Source organism: Peromyscus californicus, unplaced genomic scaffold, assembly GCF_007827085.1.
Source record: "Peromyscus californicus insignis strain IS unplaced genomic scaffold, ASM782708v3 Scaffold_5__1_contigs__length_169319896, whole genome shotgun sequence".
NCBI classification, from domain to species: domain Eukaryota; kingdom Metazoa; phylum Chordata; class Mammalia; order Rodentia; family Cricetidae; genus Peromyscus; species Peromyscus californicus.
Window position 1 is genome coordinate 167746370 of NW_026294573.1, and position 14410 is coordinate 167760779.

General features: G+C 40.7%; 1 protein-coding gene across 1 annotated transcript in view; it reads right to left on the reverse strand.

Annotated features, from left to right (window-relative positions):
• Kcnb2 (potassium voltage-gated channel subfamily B member 2) overlaps nt 1–14410 on the reverse strand; it is a 418799-nt gene that overhangs the window by 134444 nt on the left and 269945 nt on the right. The window lies entirely within an intron of this gene.

The window sequence follows — 14410 nt, forward strand, 5'->3', positions numbered from 1 at the left end:
CCATCAATAAGCTCTGTATTAGCAGGAAACACAGTGATGCTCACACCTGCAGGATGGGCAAGTTTGCAAGGGCTTACTCACTTGAGATACTGCATATGGGTCTTACAACAACCGTGAATCCCCCAAAGCAGCTTGCTTGCATTGACCTGCAGTGTATGCTTCATATACTTCATCTCTACAACTCACTGGGGAGCAGCCATAATTTGAGATATAGGGCATCACATACATGGTCTGCATGCTGTGAAGCCATAACTCTGCAGAGTCCCCAAACAGACATAAAGCTCCCACCAGCTGGTAGTGTGTGCATATTTAGGCCAGATAGTTGTGCTAAAAATTTCAAATATTTTTCTTCCTGAGAGTTTTTACAGTGGGCTGTACCCTTCCTCTTTTTATTTACTTATTGAGTAACAGGCTCCCTTTAACTATTATAGCCATAATTAAAAGTGTGTGTGTGTGTGTGTGTGTGTGTGTATGGTGGTATTTTATTTGTACTGAAATGTGATTTTATTTGTATGTTAATAAATAAAGTTGCCTGGGGGTCAGAGCTAATAGCAAGCCATAGCAGAGCTGGGCGTTCGTTGCGCATGCCTTTAATCCCAGAACTTGGTAGGCAGAGCTAGGTAGATCTCTGTGTGGTCAAGGATACAGTCAGCATTGGAGACGCATGCTCCAATGTGTGTCTGGAGGTCTGTACAGACAGGCAGTGATGAGGCAGTCACGTGGTTGGATTTACAACCAATGAGAAGGCAGAACAGAAAGTCTATATAAAGACAAACAGACAGAAAGTAGGTCTCTTTTGGAGAGGTCTCTTGGCTCAAGAGGCTAGCTGCAGCAGGCGGGTAAGGCTCTTAGCTCTGATCTCTTGGCTTTCTTCTTTGCATTGGTTCTGTGTTTCTTATTTAATAAGATGGTTGGTTACATCTACATGTGTGTAAGTGGGGAGACATACACAGAGATGGACACAGAGAGACAGAGACACAAAGAGAGGAACAAAGACACAGAAACACACAGAGAGACTATTCATGACTATGTTATTTAAACATGGAAAGCTCTTCTGCTATCTTTTTTTCATCACTTGGTTGGTTACTCCTTCAGAGCACCTGTAGCCATTGAAATTCATTTGCCTGGCTTCTTCATTGATGGGACTAGAAGACAAGAGACCTATCCCCTGCTACCTCAGTGAGCCAGCACAGAGGTAGTTCTGGTTCTGGTACACACGAGGCATTCAACACATATCTGAAAGAAGTTTACTCTGTCATGCCTTTGAGTAAAATAATTATCATTTTAATTAGTTGCTAACGTGAAATAAAGCAACAGTGCTCTACCTCTGCCACTGTGCAGATGAACAAATGGAAGGTGCAGGTGTTGTGTATCATTCAAAGTTATGGCCAGGACTGTAGCCAGGTCTCTGCATCATTCTCACCTACTCCTGCTGCACAAGGGCCACATTTGCAACGTTCACACTTACAGATTGAAAAGCATTTATGAAGTGTGTATCATAAGCAAACACAACGGGTATGATGTTGATGAGACCATGTCCTCTGAAAGCATTTTTTTTAAGTAATAGTATTTAAAGAACCAGACTAAAAAATGAGCTTAAGGCTGAGAGGGGCATGAATCACTCCAGGTAATGAGGGTAAATGGGCTAAGTTAAAATATCAATGGGCCAATGACTGAGCTAACTCTGTTTAATTATTGTTTCTAAAGTCTTTATTTGCAGAAGGAATAATTCTTGAGAGCACGGATGTATGTAGGGAGACAGATTTATAGTCCAAGATAGTGTTCTCAAAATCCATTCTTAAGCTCCTTAGGAAGCCACACTTTCCCGGGAGTAGGCAAGAGTGAATAGCAACTTCTTTCTTAAGGTTGTCTGGGTTCAAAGGGGATACTTGGATAAAATTATGATTGGAGGGGCTTTCTTCCCCCCATTAGCAGAGGACATATGCATTAGTTTGCTTTTTTTATGTATAACCAAATATCTAATAGAACATTTAAAGGAAGGATTATTATTATTATTATTATTATTATTATTATTACTATTACTGCTGTGGAATGGTCTGTATGTCAAATGTGTTGCTCTGATTGGTTAAAAAATAAAACACTGATTGGCCAGTAGCCAGACAGGAGGAAATATAGGCAGGACAAGGAGGAGAAGAATTCTGGGAAGTAGAAGGCTGAGTCAAGAGACACTGCCAGCCGCTGCCATGAAAAGTTGCATGTGAAGATGCTGGTAAGCCACAAGCCACGTGGCAAGGTATAGATTTATAGAAGTGGGTTAATTTAAGATATAAGAACAGTTAGCAAGAAGCCTGCCACGGCCATACAGTTTATAAGTAATATAAGGGTCTGAGTGATTATTTTATACGTGGGTTGTGAGACTGTGGGGCTTGGTGGGACCTGGAGAGAAGCTCTCCAGCTACATATTACTATTATTAATTTCAGACCATGGTTTTAGTGGAGGGGTCCATGGTAGCATGGCTCAAGTACTTGGGCAGTATATCATAGTGGCAAGAGCATATGGTGGAGGCTAATCTGCACTTGTTGGCAGTCAGGAATCAGAGAATGGACATACAGACTCATGATGACTCATTTCTCTTGCTAGTCCCACCTCTTACCTTTTGCCACCTCCCAATAATGCCATCCTCTCATGAATCCATCCATCAAGTCCTTGTCCTCAAGACTGAATTGTCTCTGTAGACATCTTCACCAACACACTCAGAGGTGCATTGCACTACTTCTAGACTTTTCTTAATCCAATCAAGTCAACAATCAAGAGTATCTATTTCAGTGATTACCTAGCAAACATATTTCTCTCTTGGCATATTGCTCATTGTTGTTGAGGCATATTTTTTCCATTTTACTATTACAGATTGTTCAGCTACTGGTCCTAATGATGATAATGAATGGCATGCATAACGCCAATTTACTCCTACACATGATCTGGCCATTATGGTAACTGATACTAGTCATCCTCACAGTTACCACAATGGCATAGGGATGCTCATCTTACAAGGGTGGAAACTGGGCTACCTGTATGCAACTGGTACATAAATTGAGGCAATATGGTCAGCAGCAGATCCATTGCAGCATGCTGTCTGTCACCCAGTACTCTGAAGTCTGTATTTTGATTGTAGCCCTCACTCTGGAGAGCAAATGCCAACTGTTCTGTGGAGCTCTGGCTCCTTTCAACACTTCTCTACTGTCAATACTTCCTCAGGACCAGATCCTTATCCCCCCCTCCCATGTTCCTGTCCCAGCTCCAAGAAGCAAGATATTCTTTTCCATCTTGATATTCCCAACAGTGCTGTAGCTAACAAATACAGGTAACAGGTGTTTGGAGAATGTTTGCTCAATGAGTCAATACATTTTCAGAACTAATTGCCATTCCATTCACTTTATTAATTATATAGCAAAGCCCAGCAAAGTCATTTCCAAATGTTATGTTTTAATTAGTAGTTAATTTGACTTAATCCCTGGGGAATGAGGGGGTTCTGCAGAGGGAGGAAATATAAAAAGGGCAGTATTGATTAAAATTTTTGAATTGGAAAACTTTGATGGAAGTACAATTACATGCGAATCTTAATCTTCATCAACAGAAGCTTTATTGAATTAAGTTGTCTTTGTGTGTATATTCCTAGGTATTCAGTCTTCCCAACAGGAATCACACCTTCTAGTGGCCAGTAAAAGTTTCCATGTTGTGTTGACACTTTAGGGCTTAGAACAGATTAGATTTTTCTATCTAGACTGTGTGTCTCTTTTCTCTTTTTGGCCTTAGTTCATTTTGCTGCACTTCTGCTAACACAGTCTGACCCTATCACCCTTCTTGTGATGCCTCATTTATGCTTCCAGCCTCCCTCTGCCTCTCCTGCTGTTCTCTTCAGCTCTCAGAACCCCGACTCTCATTTGCATTTCTTTCAGCTTTGGGTCCAACTGTCATTACAGCAGAAAGATCCTGGAGAAACTCAATTCTTGTATCACGTTCTGCAGGTTTTCAGAATTTGCTCCCCTCTTATACCTGTGAACTCTCAGGATTATAGAGGAGTCAGGAGAGTAAAATATCTGCACTGGCCATTGATACAAGCTCAGGTTTTTCCTGGGCTTCCTATGCCTCTCAGTTCTTACATGTATGTGCCACAAATCTTATAGCAACTTTATAAATGAAGTATTGGTGATACCAGGTAATATGCATCCTTGGGAACAGAATGGCTCCTAAATACTTGGAATGGTTATCATATAACTTTTTTTTCAGGCATTAGGAAAGTCTGGGGAAATGTTGGTAAGATGTTATGAGCATGAAACAAGACATGCGGATCTGAAGCAGGTCTGCAGATAGTTGCAGTGACAAAAAGTATAATCTAGAAAACAATTTGTTGTGACCATGGAATTGACTAGCTTGAGGTAAACCTACTTCAGGTCAGTAGCATCTACATTGACATTCTTGATACCAATGTTGATATATCTGTGATAACTTTGGTTGGCGTATATCACCCCCCCCAAAAAAAAATTATCAGGCTTTTGCCTTCTTTATTTCCATATATTGAGATCATGGACACAGAATTATGGTTGTCACAACCAAGCACATTCCTCAAAGTTGCATGGATTTTCAAATATGGCTGATGGTTTTAAGGATATTTAGGCACAAATCTTTTTACTAAGCACCATTTTTCAGAGGAAACTCTCTTGGTTTTTCTATAGCATTCATCAAAGGAGCAAAGCAATACTTGAGGAGAAAAAGATAAAGAAGAAGAAAGCAACTGACATTTCTACCAAGTGATTATTACTCACCCTGGGCCAGGACTTCCGCCCTAAAGTGAAGCCCATAATGGGTGGCAGAGAATTATAATCTCATTATAGGTATCAAGCACGGCCTTTAACTGCAGCAGCAGCAGCAGCAGCAGGAGGAGGAGGAGGAGGAGGAGGAGGAGGAGGAGGAGGAGGGGAGGAATATAGCTAAGAGCAGAACTGAATTCATAAAAGTACTGAAGCCAGTCGTCAGAGTGGCTCTCTGCTGGAAAACCTTTCACATCTTTCCATCTTTGTCATCCCAGGGAGATACACACAGAGGACTGATGGAAGGGAGAATGTCTACAATCACATTACCAAACACATGAATAACCACACAAACTTCTAAGTTGATTAAAAGTAAAGCGAGCATCTGTTCTTGGTGTACTGTAGCACATATTTAATTAAAACCAACACGATACAAACAAAATAGAAGAATGAGCCACACTTTGGAGTGTATGTCAGTACAGAGACACTACCTAAAGAAATAAGGATCATTCTGGGTGTACATGACTTGGTAGACTTCAGACAGCATTCTGTGCTATTCTCAGTGTGACGACTCTATGGCTAGGAACCATTACTATCAATAATTAACGCAGCACGTCTATGCATTGAGGGATTATTTGTCATCTCAAAGCTCTTGCAAATGGCATTATTTGCCCTATAGGACTGAAATCACTATGTTGCTTGCTGAAAAGTATTCAGCTCTGTGGAAGAACATAACAGCTGTTTAATACCAAATAACAACACTGCACAACAACTGAAGAGAAGGAAAACTCTGAAACCAATTAAAACTACAGGGATAAATTAGGTAGGAGGAATGTAATTATCCAAATTGAGATCTGGGCAGGCCAACAGGACAAATAATAAACTCATCTTTTACAGAGACTTAATACGGAAATCAGTTACTTAATTTTTCTTTTAAATGTTGTTTTCCCCCCCATAGAGACTGGAGGAAGTGGCTGAAATGATTCTGCTTTTATTTCAGCAAATACACGAAATGGAAAATGATACTATCCTTTAGTTGATCCCAAAGCTTCCACTGGATCTGCCTGGGGAATATGCTTCAAGCTCCTATCTGATGAGGTCAGATAAAGAACATCCTCTCTGGTGGTCTCAGTGACCCTGATGCCACATTCATCTATCCCAGCCCTCATGTGCTGTATTAGAGTGGAGAGATGTCTAGTCTCCCTTGCCAGGCTTGAAGGCAGAAACTGTGTCATCTATTTTATGAAGCTGGAAACTCAACTGATATAGTTAGAAATCAACAAATGCTCAAAAATGGACCTATTAGGAGAAGTGAGGACAACAATATAGCTACCAAAATAAGACACCGTAATATCTGCCCTTTAAAGAATTCAATTCTAAAACCTAAACTACAGTCAGAATAGTATTCTCTTTCTCCAAAAGGGTGGCCTCAGACCATTCAGCAACACATCAACAAGTGTGTTCTAGACTTTTCTTTACAAAACAGAAAAGTGAGACACTGTGATCAATAGATACCCTTGGCTTTAGGGCCAAGTCTCTAAAAGGGGGTGTATGGTTACCCAGTGATTACCCAGTGTGCTGTATAACAATACTATTTCATGTGATGGGATCTCTTTGAATCAAAAGACTCCAGAAAAAGTTGGTGTTGGTCGCATCCCCTCAGAGTCTTAACAGAGAGACTCAGTTTGCTTTGTTTCCCCAAGGGGAGGCAGACAAGCACAGATCTCAGATTTCACATCATGATATTCCCCTTTCATGGTCCAAGTTGCTGATAAACCATTTTCTACAGGAAACATAGCAAATGTAACATGAGGAAGTCCTCACAAAGGGCTGATGGCAGCAACCCAAGTGGGAATCAAAGTTGCCTTCTTCTAGGAAGGCTCACAACCTACAAAGTTTAGCTCAAACTGGGTATTTTCTCTGACAATGGCATCTTAGCGGCCATTGCTATTATTGAAAAGTATGAAAGAAACATCACTCTACAAATGGCCACCTTGGAAAGTGGACGTGAACGTCTACCAAGTATGACAAGAAACACTACTGCAGCCAACCATCTTCTTGCCATTGGTGAGTGTGAGGATACGAGAACATCTGTGAAAAGGTAGTAGGAACCAGGACTGTAGTCCCAACACTTGGGAGGCTGAAGAAGGAAGATTGCCACAAGTTCCAGGCCAGCCTGGGCTAGAGAATGAGATCTTTCATCACAAAAACTCTTAAAAGAGGTCACAGGGACTGTGCTATTGACAAATGTATTTATTCAATATCAGTAGACAAATTAGGAATGAGCCTTGTAGACTGCTTTAGGCTATATCCATATTTTCTCAACTCTGGAGTCTTTGGGAGCAAAGGCCAATGGCCCAGTAGCTACTGGTCTCCTTGGGGCTTTCCTTTGTTTTCTTTTCTCTCCCTCCCTTTCCTTCTTTTCCATCATTCTATATGTCTCTGGTTGATCTTTAACTCATGGAAATCCTCCTGCCTCGGCTTCTTAAAATAAACATACTGAGACTTTGGTTGAAGAATAAACAAACTATCCCAGCAATGTTCTATTATATTAAATTCAAACCTATTAAACAACTAAAGTTTTGGCTGAGAGACAGAATGTTCCATAGTTAGGGGCCAAACTCTGTCAATATTTATGAATATCCATTGAATAAAACATAGAAATACAGCATGTTGTGTTTTCCATAGAATAAATTAGACTGCTTTTTGAGGGAGAATGATTATATTCCAGTGATGCAGCATTTCTTCAATCTGGGAATCTTCTGCCTATGAAGACATTTAAAGAAGTAAAATCAGCTGCTGTGATGGTTTGAATGGGCATGGCCCTACAGGCTCATATATTTGACTACTTGGTTTTCCATTGGGTGGGACCATCTGGGAAGGATTATGAAGTGTGGCCTTGTTGGATAGGTGTGTCACTGGGGGTGGGTTTCAGGGTTTCAAAAGGCCATTCCATTCCCATTTGTCTTTCTCATTGCCTCCTCCTTGCAGATCACGATGTGAGCTCTCTGCTGTTTCTGCCACCATGACTTTGCTCCCCATCATGGACTCTCACCCTCTGAAACTGTAAGTCCCAAATGAAATGCTTTCTTCTCTAAGTTGTCTTGATTATGCCTCTAAGATCATGCATGTTTTTTTTTTGGTCTGGTTCCTTACCCTTTCTTATAGGCCACAGTATATTTTTCCAGTTTACAGAAAAGACACTCAGAGAATTCATTTCATTGGTGTTTGAAAGTAAATTCTCTGTTTTGAGATCCATACATGATAATAGTGTTTTCTTTCTTTTTTAAAAATTTTATTTTTGACATTATAATATTACAACATTTCTCCCTCCCGCCTCCCCTCCTCCAAACCCTTCCACACATCCCTCCCTTCTCTCCTTCAAATTCATGGCCTCTGTTTTCATGATTACAGTGTTTTATTGAAAAGTACATTTTCATTGAGAAGGGCTAAATCCTCTATACATATTTATCAGTGTTTAGACAAAGGTTGAGAAGGAAAGTAGTGTTCCAATTTTCAATGAGTTTGTTCAAAGTAATAGTATTAGATCAGAATTTAGGAAAATATTATCTCTCAGCACTTTTCTCTAAATTGTCCCAAACAAGTGTGATGTTGGTACTACTAGGTCATCTACAGAATTGAGAAGATGGTCATGAAGCACAATCTTGTGGTCTTCACACAGGGCAAAGCTTTAGAGTCTCCATTTGATTTGAGTCCTGTGACCATCACCCTCATTGAGTCACTCCACACACCTAAAGACGAAACTCTGTGGGCAAAAGATGGTCCTAGAAAAGTCCTAGTCAACAACTAGAAGTGAAAGAGGGCACTCCTCTTCCTCCAGCACACCTCTGACCCCAGCACTCACAAGGCAGAGGCAGGTGGATCTGTGTGAGTTCAAGACCCTACTGGTCCATATAGCAAGCCGCAGGATAGCCAGGACTACATAGATGGGAGGTTCTTCTCTGCTAGGCAGGCTCCTCTTCTAATGGCTTGGTCTCCAGGTGGTAAATTCAATCCATGAGAAGTTATTGTCTCTTGAGGGCTCTGACCTAATCAATGGATTAATTCACTGATGAACTGATACTTGAATAGACTATTGGGAGGTAATAGAAACTATGGGGCATGGGACCTAGTTAGAGGACATGTGTTGCTGAGATCATGTTTTATAAGGACATATATTGTCCTGGTACTTCTCTCTGTCTCTCTCTGCTTCCTGTTTATGATGAGGTGAGCAGCTTCCTCTACCACATGCTCTCACCACCATGATGTTCCCCCTCAGTTCTGACCTAAAGCAACAGATCTAGTTGACCCCAGACTGAAACTGTGAGCAAACATGAATCTTCCTTCCTTCTAAGTTATTTCTCTTGGGTAGATGTCACAGAGCTGGAAAACCAACCAACACAATTCTTTTCACTTAGCTTGTCATCTAGGGACTTGACCATTGTGTGCTGACTCTTCCTAAAAGATCAGTCCTCAGAAGAATCTGGATTTCTACATGCACTCACAGAAACCAGTGCCCCATAACATGTGCCCTCTACCACCATGGGAAGCCACAGTGCAGCAGCTGGTGCCCGATGAACTGAAGAAAGAGAAAAGACATACTAGTGTGCTTGTGTTGGGAGGGTGAGGGTAAGGAGGACAAGTCAGGGCAGAGGGAGAACTTGCCTTTCTTCTCCCACTGATAAGACACCTGCCAATTTTGAACTGTCACGAGTCCTGAGTTGAGGGAGGGAGGTCTTAGTATTGGCTATTTGGGAGTTTTCAGAGTACGAGGAGTGCACTTTCACAAGCACTTAACTAAACAACTCTGTGAGGAAGGCATTCCGCTCAGAGCCATAGTAGCTTCCACATTAAACACACACACACACACACACACACACACACACACACACACACACACACACAGAACTAGCCTTCAAAAGGAGCTGACAATCCACTGGGTGTCAAGATATTCAGCCTTGGGTTGCTAAAGAATTTCATGTTGCCTTCACATTTAAAAATCTTTGAGACACAGAGATTTGTGGTAAGATTCTCTTTGTAGCCTAGTCTTAAAATGTAGCTAAGACAGTTCCCAAGGCTAGCACTAATCTAGGCAGAGCCTGTAAGTTTTGAAGCCTGGGGCTATTTAAAAAAAAACTTATAAAAATGCTAAGGGTAAAAGTTGTGTCTCAGGATCAAGGGCAAGTACAGCGCTGTTGTGTCTTTTCCATCTTTGACCCAAAATAAAATATCCTGATGAAAAACTTTAAAGGAAAAAGTTGATTTAGGTCGTGTATATTAAAGGTGGGAACAGATATGAAGAAAAAGGAGGCTAAGAAATTGTGATATTGTGGAGGACAAGTGGTGTGGGGAAAAGGTTCTAAAACATGGTAAACATGGTTAGACACAAATATAAACGTGCAAGTTTTAATCAACGTAGCATATTAAAAATGCCAAAATATGAAAGGTAATGGGAGCCCTGTTTTATTTATCTTCCACATTCTCTTTCTCATCCTCCAAAAAGAAATTTACTACGCACAGGACAAACCACAATGGCATTACAGACAACCCCTTGGGAGCTGGCATGTATTCCCAGCAGTGAGCATCTTTATAATCCAGTTGGCACCGTATTACTGTAGGTGAGATGGATAATTGGTTTCACAGTGCTAAGCTGTGTCAGCATGGGTTATCTCAGATGGCTGAGAAAATGCTCTCAGCCTGGCAGGTGCGAGATATCGAGGCTCACAAACTTCATTCCGGTTTGTCAAGCTACACCCGTTTGTAGCACATTTCTGTGGTGACCAAGTTAAAAAACACAAGGGGAAGAATAAATTAATCAAATTGATAGAAGATAGTTCACTGGTCTCTGTGGTAGGAGGAGCAACCCCATACTGAGTGCCCGTCCTGCCAAGGGGCCTCCTGTGAGCTCAGGGCCTGGAGAGGTTGGCTGCCATATGCGTGGTAGTTGAGCTTCCTTTTTACTATATTCTTGGCTGTGGGGTAATTGATTGGCAGCCATACATTCATTAGTAAGCTGTGGGAGCCAGAACTTCTGGTTGCGGAGACAACAAATGAGAAGGCTCAGTTTTACTTATTTAGCTATTTTTACAGATGTCTGTATAGGACTGCATTGGCAGTCTTTAAAAACTTTTAAAGATGCTTATAAAAACAGCTACTCCTATAAAAACAGGAAAATAAACATTCTTTTTCAGAGACTGCAAATCTAGCCTCACCTGAATCAGGAAATAGAGCATGGTGAGAACTGAATCTCAATACCATGCTGTATATCACACATACCGTATCATGGGCCAAATTATGCCATCAGTAGTCACACAGACAAGCCATGATGGTTAAACAAATTATTTACAGTTTGCTTTCACTAATCCTAATGGACCATTGGATTCACCAAAAACATGCAAACAAACAAATATTTCAAAAGTATCTAGAAAAGGTTTTCTTTGTAATTTTGTCAGAAAATAACTTTCTATGCACCAAAAAGTGCATCCAGAATTACCCATGCACTCAGGAATATACCTTTAGTTCATAAATGATCTCAATTTGGTGACAACCTAAAGTTTTCATGTTATTATTTGAGCCAATCTAATATTGGAAATATTTCTACTCAGCCTACTTATTTTGTGGAATAGAACAAAAAAATTTTCCTGGTATTCATTACCACAGGAATCTTTAAAGTATTTAGACTTCATCATTTTTGGTAAATTATAGTAAGTAAATCTTGATAGATCACATAGGCTCATTAAACCCCATCTTATTATCTCAATAAATGACCTGTATATTTGTAAATTCTCCCAAAACAACATCAAAGAAGCTGAAAACCATAATTACTTTTAAATTTGGCATGACTCAGTTTTCTTGAGCTGCCTTAAAATCAGAAGAAGTGTGACAAAATACCTTGTTTCTTGTATCTTTGAAAAGATACCAAATTGCTAGCTCTACGGTTAGCATTAGCCAGATGTTTGGCACAATTAAAAACAGAGCACACGTATTTATATCTTTGTCCTTTTATACATTAGGTCATCTCTTTCACTTTCCCTCCTGTATTTGTAACAAGAACTGAGGAACACAGAAATAAATCATTAGATTTCGGTTATACAGAAGTACTGGGAATCGGGGTGAATTCAAACTCTGTTTCACAACAGCTCCAAACAGGTGGCCACTCGTGACAAGCAACCCTGAACAAATATTGCCTTCAGTAAATATTTCCTGGCGACATAAAAGATCATGGGTCATAAATGTGGCAGCTTAATATAAGACATGCCAGATGGAGCCACAGAAGGGTGACTATTATGGCCTCTCTATTCTGTAAGAAGGAAGTTATACTTCTATAGTGTGCTATCATGTTATACATTATATTGCAAGGTGAACAACAGCTTCTTGGCTCCATATGCATTTATCAGCCATTTGGAATGACAGATTTTTCTTTCGTGCTCTGAGTTTATTGAAGCTAATTTGGTTTCAGTGCATCATTACAGAGCCGCGCGAGAGACTCTGCTGTAGGGAACACAGTGGAGCTCTACTGCTGCCCAGCAAGACTAGGAAGAGTGGTTGCACAAATACTTTGGGCTTCGGTTTGTGTTCAGAGTCATCTTCTGAACATTTCTGTCCTAAGTTTTTGATAGTTCCCCTAAAAGGAAACCGGGATGTAAGTTCTTTGTGTTTGGAAACGAAGCTGGATGGTGAGTACATTACTAGTTTCAAGGTAGATGTAATCGGATGACCTGACTACTGCAATCAGGGAGAGTCAGCCTTTGTGCAGCACCTAGACTAGGTCATGCATTGTGTTTTCCTTTAGACAAAACCAGGTTGCTTTAAAAGTTTCTTAGTATTCCATTACACTGAATAACTTTCAACAGAAATCTCAAAGTAGTCGGAGAAGACATTATTTATTTAAGGGGTCATTTGGTAAAGCTGCTCCCCTAGTCCCTGACTAAGTAATTTTACTGATTGAAACTCTTGGCTTCTAAGTGCTGTTTCTTACACATCTCCTCTCCTGGGTCCCTCCTGAAGATTTATAGGGAAAGGGAATTAGAAAATATGTAAATCTGTGGAGTCACTATCTATTTTTTATGCACCCACTTACTTGACTTCAGAATGTGATCTATACATGTTCCCTCCTGCCGTCGTATTAAAGCCTGAATCTTACTCATCTCTTCACAACCTTGACTGCCTTGATCCTATACCTCTAACATCTTTCCCTGTGTGTTTTCAGTTTGAGTCACTTTTGCTAAAGGTACCCATTAACTTGTGACAAGAATCTTATTGTCATCGATTACATTCTACCTAGCAACCTGATTTCTCAAACCCCCCATCTGAGATAAGAATTTTTCCAGTGATTGCATCTCTATTAGACCTTCAGTAACATTTGAACCAGCCAGCCATTCTTCTTTCAATTCCTGCTCTAAGGTTTTGGCTCCCAATACTTTTAAGACACCTTCATGACTGTGACTAGTTTCTATATAATTGGGACTTCTCAATTTGCTTGTCTCCCCTGTCTTTCACTGAGGTCCAGAGTTATCTCTTCACCTACCTCCTTGCTTTTCCTACTTTCCTGGCCAATAGAGAAACCAAGGAACAGATTTTTTTTTAGGACCCATATATTCATATTTTAGTCACCACACACTGCCTCTGCTCTTTCCCCTCACAGTTAAAGCATACAGCCATCTTCACTGTTTTTTGACTCTGAGGTTGCAAAGTCACCCCACCTTTGATTCAGGAAACTCCAGGAAGTGCAGATGGCCACCTTCCATATACTTATAACAGACCAAGGCTGAGCACCCATCTCTACATGTTCTGGAAGATGACAAAGCATCGGCACCTCTCTTCTAGAATAGCCATCTTTACTTGGCTTCTTGATGATTTTCCTGAGTCTGTTCTAATCCATCCACTAAATGGTGTAGTGGTACTCCCTGCAGCAGCCCATTTATTTAGTTACTTCTCATTATACTACACGTAAATGACAACCCCATTCCAATACACCGTTTCTCAGTTCTTTTTTTTTTTTTTTTTTTGGTTTTTCGAGACAGGGTTTCTCTGTGTAGCTTTGCGCCTTTCCTGGAACTCACTTGGTAGTCCAGGCTGGCCTTGAACTCACAGAGATCCACCTGGCTCTGCCTCCTGAGTGCTGGGATTAAAGGCGTGCGCCACCACCGCCCGGCGTTTCTCAGTTCTTTTTATCACTGTTGTGATATGGTTCTTGTGGTGTTTTGAATATGAATGACCCCCACATGCTCATAGATTTGAACGCTTAGTCATCAAGGAATGCTACTGCTTGAGAAGGATTAGGAGGTGTTCTTCTTAGAGGAAATGTGTCATTGGGAGTGAGTTTTGTGTTCTTAAAAGCCTAAGCCAGGCCCAGTGTCTTTCTCTTCTTCTTGTTGCATTGGATTGGATGTAGAACTCTCAGCTGCCTTGTCTGCCTGCTGCCTGCATGCCACCATGCTCCCCACCGTGATGATAATGAACTAACCTCTGAAACTGTAAGCAAGTCCCAATTGAATGTTTCATTTATAAGAGTTGCCAGAGCCATGGTGTCTCTTCATAGCAATAGAACACTGAGACAATCTCTAATCATATTGTTCTACTCATAGATCAGTATGGCTGATACCTCATCAGAGAAGCTTCTTTTTGCCTTAATGATAAA